This window comes from Propithecus coquereli, unplaced genomic scaffold, assembly GCF_000956105.1.
Source record: "Propithecus coquereli isolate 6110/MARCELLA unplaced genomic scaffold, Pcoq_1.0 Scaffold1, whole genome shotgun sequence".
NCBI lineage: Eukaryota > Metazoa > Chordata > Mammalia > Primates > Indriidae > Propithecus > Propithecus coquereli.
The window spans coordinates 9,780,619-9,791,845 of NW_012133857.1; positions in this window are offsets into that span (position 1 = coordinate 9,780,619).

Below are 11,227 nucleotides of genomic sequence, written 5' to 3' on the forward strand. Positions count from 1 at the left end.
TTTTTTGAGCAGAGTCTTGCTCTGTCACTCTAGGTAGAGTGCAGTGGTGTCATCATAGCTCACAGCAACCTCAAACTCCTGGGCTAGAGCAATCCTCCTGCCTCAGCCTCCCGAGTAGCTGGGACTACAGGCACGTGCCACTGTGCCTGGCTAATTTTTTCTATTTTTAGTAGAGACAGGGTCTCGCTCTTGCTCAGGCTGGTCTCGAACTGCTGTGCTCAAGCGATCCTCCTGCCTCGGCCTCTCAGAGTGCTAGGATCACAGGCGTGAGCCACCGTGTCCAGCCCAGAAAGTCATTTTCTCTCTTTCTCATCTTTCAAGTTCTCGAGGGATAAAAAGATACCTTTGAAGAGCTCTAGGGAGCAAAGAACATAACCAAGGGTGGACTGGGCCATAATGTTGCTGGTGGTCTCTGAGAGAACCAGGAGGGACCCCACAGCTGAGACCCAAGAGAAGGGGAGGTCAGAGATGGGAGGGCCGTATCAGAATGTGCAGCAAGGGCTAGGGGAGGCCAGCTCAGAGAACCCTCAACTCTGCCATGTCCGTGGGAGATTGGGCCTAGGTAGCACAGAGACTTGTCTCCTTTTCAGACACGACTAGCTGGCTTGGTATTTATCATGCGCTTTTCCCTAGTGTTTTACTTTGGCTTTATGGCTAAGCTGGCAGCTCATTATGAGTGAGGCTGTTGGAGGAGAACAGTTGGTGCTCAGGCTTGGAAACCAGACAGATCTGACCACGAACGCTGAGTCGCTGTGTGACCTTCTGAAGCCTCAGATTTTTCACTCAGAAAATGGAAATAGTGGCACTGTGCAGGCATGGTGGCACATGTCAGCTGGGGGCTTCTTGCTCCCTTGAGAATCAGGGATGATTACTCAATCCTCCCCACTCCCCGAGTGTTGTGGCTGGCTGGTCACAAGGCCACCAGGGCTTCGGTGGACCTGCATCTTCATGGTTGCTGCTGTGAATGAGTCCAAATGGGAAACTTTGCCACTTCACTAGATCCCTCAAAAAGCCCTCGCTCCTATAAAGCGTTTGCGAGAGCAATAGCGTAACAGACCTTATTAAAGAGCTGGTACTGAGAGTGGGGACAAGCCACACACCACATACCAAGCAACATCCAGATTAGATGTTCTTTGTCCACAGCCATGAAGGGGCCCTCTGTGGCCACTTCCTCCACTCCATGCCCTGTGTGCCTGTCTGCCTTCCTCTCCAGCCCTCTCCTCCTGCCCTTGCTTCCCCAGCACAATCGCTCCTTCCCTTTGCTTCAAGCAGGGCAGTCTCTGTGGCTCTCTGGAGCCTTGGCATGAGCTGGCACCCAGGCCCTTGGGGTCACAACTTCTGCCTGTGTCAGGGTTTTTAGTTGCAGACAACAAAATCCATTCTGGCTGGCTTAAGCAGAATGGGATTTATTAAGAAATATTAGGTGACTCACAGATTTATTGGGATGAAAAAGGAACAGATTCTAGACTGGGCTTCCAGGAAGAAGCCCTCCAGCCACAGGGCCCAAGAACCACACTGTGAGGGAACTGCTGCCACCCCACCCAGAATCATGCAGCCCCTGCCATGAGCAGGAAGCTGGCTGCCCCTGCCAGCCTCAGAGAAGCCAAACTCCTCTCCACTCTCTCCCTTTGCAGGGCACCATCTCACGGAGTTCCCCTCCTTCTTCCAAGTTGTAGGGTTCATCCTCCTGGTGAAGCCTGGGTCTCAGGTGGACGTCTAGCTGCAAGGAGTATGGGAGATGCAGTTTGTAGGTCTCCATCTCCAGTGCGAGGAGCGGGTAGCAGTGAGTGCTCGGTGAGCCAGTCTGTGGTATCTGCTACTCTCACCAAGCACCTCCTGCTTTTAAAGGACAGCTCCTTTCATAGAAGAAAATCTATTGCCGGGTTTAAGACATCTTTTTCTCTATCTTACTATATGGCAGTGTAAAATTAAATAGAATAAGCCTGTGAAGCTATTGGCACAATGTCTATCATATATGAGAGTTCATTATATATTATGAATAACTGTCAACCAGTAGGCAGTAGGGAGGTACATTTCCAGCTGGCCCTTCAGGGTCAGGGAGGATTTCCCACACAAGGTGCTTAAGGAGAGAGAGACAGACACACATGCAAAGAGAGAGAGAGAGTGAGAGAGGGAGGGAGGAAAAGGGGAGAAGAAGAGGTCCCATCAATGAAAGTGTTGATCTTTAATTTTTTCTCCCTGTGGTCCATTTTAGGTAACCCCATATATCTTTTCATTCTGCTGGAATGACCAGCTTCTCTTTGCATCGACTCCACCTGTTGAGACCTCTGCACAAGTCAGCCCTTCGCAAGACTCCAGAGTCATCTGCAGTCCCTGATTTAGTTTCCATTGTGGATTTCCATCAGATTTTCATGAGCCTTCACAAACTGGTGGTCCATTGTCCAGAGGCAGCAGGACTGAAGAATACATTATATCCAGGTGAAAACTCTGAGAAGAAGATAATGTCCCTGCCTTGGATGCTGCCCTGGAAAGCTTGGAAGATAGTAGTGACCGCTTGCTCGTTGTGTTCCCCACTAAGACTCAGCATTATTTTTAATTACCAACCTAAACATATGCCGTGCCTCATAAACAGGTTCTATCAAGAAAACATCCGCACGCGGTGGCTCACGCCTGTAATCCTAGCACTCTGGGAGGCCGATGCGGGCGGATTGTTTGAGCTCAGGAGTTCGAGACCAGCCTGAGCAAGAGCGAGACCCCGTCTCTACTAAAAAAAAATAGAAAGAAATTATCTGGACAACTAAAAATATATAGAAAAAATTAGCCGGGCATGGTGGCGCATGCCTGTAGTCCCAGCTACTTAGGAGGCTGAGGCAGGAGGATCGCTTGAGCCCAGGAGTTTGAGGTTGCTGTGAGCTAGGCTGACGCCACAGCACTCACTCTAGCCAGGGCAACAGAGTGAGACTCTGTCTCAAAAAAAAAAAAAAAAAGAAAACATCCGCAGATTAGGGTGCTGGTTAGTCTCTGGAGCCCAGCTACAGGTGAGTCAACTTTCAACTAGATGCTATGTGGAACAGCCTTGCCCGCTGCTGGAAGTCTCCCACCACATCAAGAGGGAGCCTCAGGCCTCTAGTTTTATGTGGGGAACACCCTTCTTCAACAATTTCCTTCATTTGGCAATATATCACTTGGGGCAGCTGTCAGTGTTTTGGGGGGTCTGCAATGTACATTTGGGCATTTAGGCTGAGTTAGATCCATCAAAGAGAAGGTTACAGGCTTGCTGGCTTTCCTTCTTTATTTAAAAAAAAAAAAAAACTCTTCTAGTCTGATTGAATCTACTTGATTCATTGCCAAGCTGGGTTGGGGCAATCATCTAAATGACAGACATAAAGTGACTCTGGGGTGGGGATGGAGGCAGAAACCCTCTGTTTGTCCTACTCTAATCAGATTGCCATCACCTCCACCCCTCAGTTCACAGGGGAAATTTCCAGCCCTTGGCCTGACTTTGAGGGCTGGAGACCAGGCTCTTTAATTTGCTCTGTCCTATATTTTGTTCTTCTGTCAAGTACTTGATCTTCTGTTGTGAAAGAGACATTTTGTAAAAGCAAAAATAGCAGGAAGGCTGATTTGGCAATGTGACCTAAAGAGCAAATGATCTCACTGGCACATTAAAATTCACCAGTTCAGAAAAGGAAGATTCCTGAAGATGAGGGAGGAGAATTCTTAAAACAACCAAAGACAGCTTGGGATAGCAGAAAAGTCCTTCCTTCCCTGGGGCAGGGAAGGAAATCCAATACAGGCTGCTCATTTTTCTACACCTCTCCCTTGAATCTTTGCACATAGACCTTCCTCCATGTCCCTTCTCCCATTCCAGGCTTTCAAAGCCCAATTAACATACTAGATGCTGCATAAAAACTGTCCAAATCATCCCCACCTCTAAGGAGCTCTCGCTCCCCTCTGCAACTTCCATTTCTTGGATCATTCTCTTAAATTGTTTGAGAGGGGGCACCAGAAAGTTACAATCAAGGAGTAAGAAGTGAGACAAGGAAGAGAGGGAAACCAATACAGGGCGTATTAATGCCACCACTGTGGCAAATGGTGGCTTACTCTAGTGGGGAACTCTGGAGACTACACAGACTACTCCTCAAAGTCATCCTACCTAGTGGGGTAGGAGTGGAGGCTTTTATCTTCCAATCCCCAGCCGTTTTGGCAGGAGCTGTTGTCAAGAGTATCAGCACATCCTTCTGTCCCACACCTGTGGACTGAACATTCCTGAAAAAGCCTTCAGGTGGAGAATCCCAGATACCTGCCTTAGGAAGCCTGCAGTATACAAGGGAATGGAGAGAGCTAAGGGGATGTGGGTAGGAACCAACAGCATCTGCTGTGCTTTCTCTCATTTATCCATTAATTTATCACTTTGTAGGAAGCCCTGTGCCAGATACTGTAGCTGCAATGCAGTACAAGACAGACACCGTCCATGATCTCCTGGAGCAGGGAAGACCAATGTTAACCAAATAAGCACATAAGCATATAACAAAAACAGTGGCAAGATGAAGTGAAAGAATAGAGCTGAGACCTCTGGGAGAGGTTGGTGTGAAAACATACTCTGGTTTGAGAAATCATGGAGAGGGTCTTTGAGGAAGATGTGAGAGTTATCTAAGTAGAGGTGGGAGGGATATGGAAAGAGCATTTCAGGCTGAAGGAATGGCATGTACAAAGGCCCTGAGGCACCAGGGACCATGGTGGTGAAGCTGGAGATCAAGAGGAAGAGAGGCAAGTGGGAGAGCTGGGCCCGAATGAGACCGAAGAGGTAAGCATGGAACCAAGTGTGCACTGCTGTGTAAGCTGTGCTGAAGGTTTTGGTCACATTCCTAGAGCAATGGAAGCCACTGAAGGATGTTAAGCTAGGAAGTGATATGACTAAATTTTTTCTTCCAATTTTTTTTATTGGCGGAAAATACACATAACATAAAATTTACCATCTTAACCATTTTTAAGTGTACATTTCAGTGGTATTAAAAACATTCATAATGGTGTGCGACCATTATCCACCATCCATTTCCAGAACTCCCTTCATCTTGTAAAACTGAAACTCTACACCCTTTAGGCAATAACTTCCCATTCGTCCTTCTCCCTGCCCCCTGGCAACCACCATTCTACTTTCTGTCTCTATGAATTTGCCAATTCTAAGTACCTTATATAAGTGGAATTAATCAGTATTTGTCCTTTCGTGATTGGCTTATTTCACTTAGCATAATGGCCTCAAACTTCAATATGATTAGATTTTGAGTTTTAAAACATAGATTTTTTTTTTTAAAAAAGATAGCTGTTAGGCAGGGAATGGATCAGAGTGGAAAGAGTGATGTCAGACAGGTAGCTATAGATTCTCATGTTTGGAGCTCAAAGGAAGTGGTCTGAGCTGGGGACATGACCTTGGAAGTCTTTGGCTCTGGTATAAAATTACCTCATACTCTAATTGAATGCTTTGTGTGTGTGCACCTTATGTTCCTATCTAGGTTGTAAGCTCTGTGGGTTCCGGGTTTTTAACTTATCCATAGGTCCATGCCACCACTCCATTATACCTACTTTAGTAGAAGCAGCATGATGAGGTGGGAAAAACATGCAATTTGGAATAAGACAGGCCTGGCTTCAACACCAGACTCTCCACTTACTAATTGCATGATCTCCAGTGAATTACTTGTTTCCTCAACTGTAACGTGGCTATAATAGTAATAGAACCTATTCGATAGGTTACTGAGGGGACTTAATATGATAATGTGAACTTTGTGCTTAGAAAGGTGCCTGGCATAAAGTAAGTACGTAACGGAGGGTGGCTATAAACTTGTTGAATCTATCTAAGCCTCAATTTTCTCTTCTGTAAAATGTACGCAATGATACCTTCTTATCAGACAGCTATTTTTGCACCACAAACCACCTCAAATTTGGGAGCTTAAAATAAAAATGTATTACTGTAACTCACATGTCTGTATGTCAGCAGGGGCTAGCTCAGTTGGTCCTGGCTGGGCTCACTCATGCGTCCATGGATTGGCTGGAGCAGTTTAACTGAGATCGCTCTGTTCCACATGTCTCTCACCCTTCTCCTGGGGCCAATGGGCTTGGGAAGTCACGTCATTCCCATGGATATGGCAAAACTGCTCGAGCACAGGCCCAGCTGTGTAAATGCCTTTTCACACCTCTGCTTGTATCACGTTGGCTAGCAATCCTATCGGCCAGAGAAAGTCATGTTGCTGAACTCAGAATCAAGAGATAGGAAAGTACAGTACGCCTCTTTGAAGTGAAAAGGTGTATAACAAAGAACATGGAGGCAGAGATAGGTCAAGAATTGGGGCATTGACACTGTCAGCAGTCTGAGGAGGGCTGAAGAGGTGAAGATTAGAGTTCAGAGCTATTGTGACAGCAAGAACTCGTGAGGCTGAGATCCTTGGAGAAGAGCAGTGCAGAGAAATGAGCTGCTTTTTCTCTCAAGGTATTCACCACCTCACAGTGTAGGCTCAGAGAAACTGGGCAGAAGGTGGCAGCTAAGAGGTTAGGGAGATTAACAGAGATTTTGTAGCCTCAGAAAGATGGGGGATAAAAATTGGTTTTGAAGTCCTGCCAAGAAGGAAAGACTCTGGTAAATATCTCAGACGTTCAGTTGGAACCCCTAGAGACCTACACCTTGGGAGTAAAAGTGAGCTGAAAATAAATCAGACCTCGTAAAGACTGGTACCCACCCTCAATCTGCGATTGGAGTAAAATGATCTGTCCTAACTCTAACTGCCTGTCGTAAGTTAAAGGCCTATTTAGGGTTTCTATAATAGTTTATACATAATGTTTGGCATTCAGCCCAAATTCCCAGGATATCAAGAAACAACAGAAAAAAAAATCAGGCAATAAAAGCAGATCTAGAGGAGATCCAGATATTAGAGTTATTAAACGTGGTCTTTCAAATACCTGTGATTAATATGTTTAAGAAAGCAGATGACAAAATGAAGAATTTTGCTGGAGAACTGGAATATATTTTCAAAAGATTCAAATGGAAATTCTAGCATTGAAAAATATAAGAAAGGAAATTAAGAACTCAATTGATAGGTTTAAAGCTTATTAGACACATCTGCAGATAGAATTAATGATATGGAAGATAGTCAGTAGATAATCTCCAGATGAACATGAAGAGAGAAATAAGGAAAAAATGTAGAAAAGAGTTTAAGAGACAAATGGGGTATAGTAAAAGGTCTGATATACAAGTAATTGGAACTCTGTAAAGGAGAGAGAAGTGGTACAAAGGTGATATTTGAAGAGCAAATAACCAAATATTTTCCCAAACTGATGAAAGACATCAAGTATGATGAAGGATATTAAGAAGCAATATGAAATCTAACCAAGGTAACTATAAAGAAAACCATGCATAGGCAAATCATAGTAAAACTGCTGTAATCCAAAATTAAAGAAAAAATCTTAAAAGCTAGGAAAGGAGAAAGACATATTGCCTTTAAAGGAGTAATATTAAGAATGACAACTGATTTCTTAAAATAAGTAATGGAAGTTTTTAAACATTTTAACATTTTTAAAATAAAAATAAAAATATTTTTGTTAAAATTTTAAGATAAATTTAATGTTAATTTAAAAATGTGAACATTTTTTAAATGCTGAAAGAAAATAACTACAAATACCAAATTCTATACCAAGCAAAAATAGCCTTCAAAAATAGAGATGTAATAAAGATATTTCCAGACAAACGATACCTAAGATAATTCATCACTGTCAGACCTGCAATAAAAACAATAGTGAAAGGTGTTTTTCAGGAAGAAGGGTATGATCCCAGAGAGAAGTATTTCTATACTTCTTCATGAAAGAATTAAAAGCAAAAGTAAAGATAAATAGGTAAGTAATTATAAAGGAATATTGACTGTCAAAAACCATTGTGATAATAATGTCTTGTGGAGTGTAAAGTATGTGTATTTGTGACAACAAATACAAAAAAGAGGAGTAGATTGAGTTACAATGTTACAAGAGCCTTACACAATTGAAGAAATAGTAAGAGTACTAATTTATATTAGGCTTTCAAGAGTCAAGGATGCATGTTGAAATCTCTTGAGTAGCCACTAAAAGAACAGATAATTGACAAGCTTTAATAGAAGGGAGAAAAATGAAATAACAACAATAACAAAGGTGATTAAATCACAGACTGCAAGAAAGGAGAAAAAGGGAACATAACAGAGGTAAATCAAATAATAATATGGTAGATTTAAAGCCCTAAGATATCAGAAATCACATATATTTATAAATGAACTAAATATTCCATTAAAAGACAAATATGGTCAAATTGGATTAAGCAAAATAAAATCTAAGCAAAATGAAATCTAATTATATGCTGCTTACAAGAAAGCACAAGGATTGAAAATGCTACAAACACTGCAAGCACTAACCAAATGCAAGTTGAAGATAAAGTGTATTAAGAATCAAGAAGTATAGCTGGAGAGAGAGGGACATATTATTGTGACAAAAAGTCAATCCAGGAAGATATAATAACTCTATATTTTCCTAGTAACAAAAAAAGAGAGAAAGCAAATATTCAACCCTAACGTCCAACAATAGGAGAATAACTAAGTATTTTATGACACATCTGTATGACAGAGTCTCATGAAGCCATTTAAAATCATGCTTTTGAAAAACACATGGGAGAATGCTTCTGATATAATTTTTTGTAGAAAAATAGGATGTGCTTGGTCAACATACTCACATATGTAAGTTTGGGAGAGTATAAAAAAACAGAATATATTTCAATAAGTGTCAATGGGTGAAATACATTTCTGTGAGTGGTAAGATTACAGGTGATTTTATTTTATTTTTTTATACTCTCCAAAGTTCCTGCAATCAACTTATAATGCATCTTATTTTAGTCATGGAAAACATGATTTTAAAAGATTTATGGATGCCATAATACTTAAAAGCTGAAAAAGGCCCCCCTTGCCTAATTAAATCTTCTACATTCACAGAATTCTGAAAATAAGAGGAAATAATACCTGTGTTTTCCCAGGGGTCAAATGGTAGACAGAAGCTGGTAGGTGGAGAGTTGGGCTGGACACAGGCCCCAGGGAACCCAGCCTGCTCGAGTTGCAGACCCTGGAGCTCTGATGATAAAATGACAGATGTCTGTAGCATAGTCTCCTTTTTGCAAGGCTTATACTACTCAGGACATGCAAGTGTGGAAATAAAAGGCTTTTTGACAAAGCTTTTATGCTTTCTTTATTGAAGCAATACTAATATGGTCCTTGCGGGCAAAAGCAAAAGCCACTATAAGCTAGAACAACACAATTCAAAATTACCCTTAATCTCACCATCCATAGAGCACCATAGTGAGGTTTTGGCATATCATCTCCCAAAAGATTTCCTCTACTTGAGTACATGAATATGCTAAGATAGGTCATATGGTGCATGTTGTTTGGTAGCCTGCCCTTTTCACTTACAGATAGATCATGGGTGTCTTGGCAAGACTTGGGAAATGACAGCAAATCTCATGGGAATAGCAACTAGATTGGAATGAGGGAGCTGACTCATCTGCCTTGGCCAAAACCACTTTCCTTTAAGTGCCTTAGAGAAGAACACAGACATTTTTAAATTATCATTTTCTATTTTTAATAAGCCCTTAATTTTCTTTGTTGCTATGGGCACATATTTTTACTTTGTTCAAGACTAGTATATTTTATTCCATTGAGATGAGTCTACTTATACCAGTAATGTAAGCTAATTGCTCACTCTTTAAAATCATAGAGAAATTTTTTATTTTACACAGGCTAAAGGGATTTAGCAATGATAAAGTCCAATGCATGCATTTTATAGGTCAGAAAACTGAGGTCCAAGATAGGTGATGGAACTGGACTTGGCAAATGACACATCTTAAGACCCCAGAAATGCTTTGCAAATTTCCCAAATGATTCTCTCTTGTGGGGATATCATAAACAGAAGATTTGGGTATGTTGTAACATTTTGACAAGATTGGGACCCCTGAACATCCAATTAAAGTCCACCCACATGTTCTGCCACACAACCTCCCCCCACTTCCCGCCTCCCATTTGATCATAAATCACCCTGGCTAAGTTTTCTCTCACTTCTAGGATCCATGGAAAGCAAACCCCTTTGCTACCTGAACCTTAGAGAGCAGTTTCAACTACTGAACTGTTAGGTAGATAGTGAGGGATTCCAGGTCTCCCAGGGACGAAAGTGGGCACCCGCCCTGGTGCTGCTCCACCTTAATCCTGTCCTGAGTTACTGCCATACCTGGGGTGGGAAAGAATACCCTACGAACCTGCCAATCAGAGCTTAGCACGAGCTGCAAAAGAATGCTGAGGACTACTCTCTAGCCCACAGGCCAAGCTACATAGGTACCATAGAGTCCAGAAATTGACCTAGAACAACCCAAATGCGTAGTAAGACTCAGGTCATGCAACTCCCAACTGTCCAATCAAAGTGGTTCCATGGTGATGTCTCAGCCACAGGGAGGTCCCAATCCAGACACTATAAAACAAGATGCAGACCGTAACCAGGCCCTTCCTTTTGCCCTCTTTTGCTACCAATGGGTCTGGTCATCATCTGTGGCGTATGTATCATGCTATGTAAGCCTATATCTTGCTCTTACTCTATAATCCTGTCTTTCCCTCCTCAATAAACCTCATTTTCGTGCTTACCCTTGCTTTGGTGCTTCTGGTCATTCTTTGACCACGAGCGAGCCGAGAACCGCCATTTCAGACTGAAACTTGACCATACTGGCAGCTAAGCCACCCAACTCCTATCCTCTGAGCTCTACCCTCAGAAATATCCCAAGTGTGTGTCCCCTTTTTGTTGCTCCTATTGCTTTTCTGGGGGCTAATTACTCTGACCCATCCACTGTCAACCAGTTCTTCTTTGTTCTTTACAATTCTCTTTTCCTAGTTCCCACAAGGTTTGAGACATATTTATTGATTATTTATTATATGCCAGGCTCTGTACCTGCATCAGGAGACACAAGGCAGTGGTGAGCAAGACAGGCACGCTCCCTGCTGTGGTGGAGGTCACTGCCTACAGTGGGTGGACAGACAATCTGATACGCAAATACAACACAGGATGTGGCAGGCACTGTCACCAGCAGTAACCAGACCTGGGGGCTCAGGGAGGAGTTCCCTAAGGAAGTGATAGTTAAGCTGAGATTTTAAGTCTTTAGACTGAAACAGGATCCGCACTTTTCACCTCTCATGAAATGCGCACCTCTCATCTCTAAGGGTCATCAACT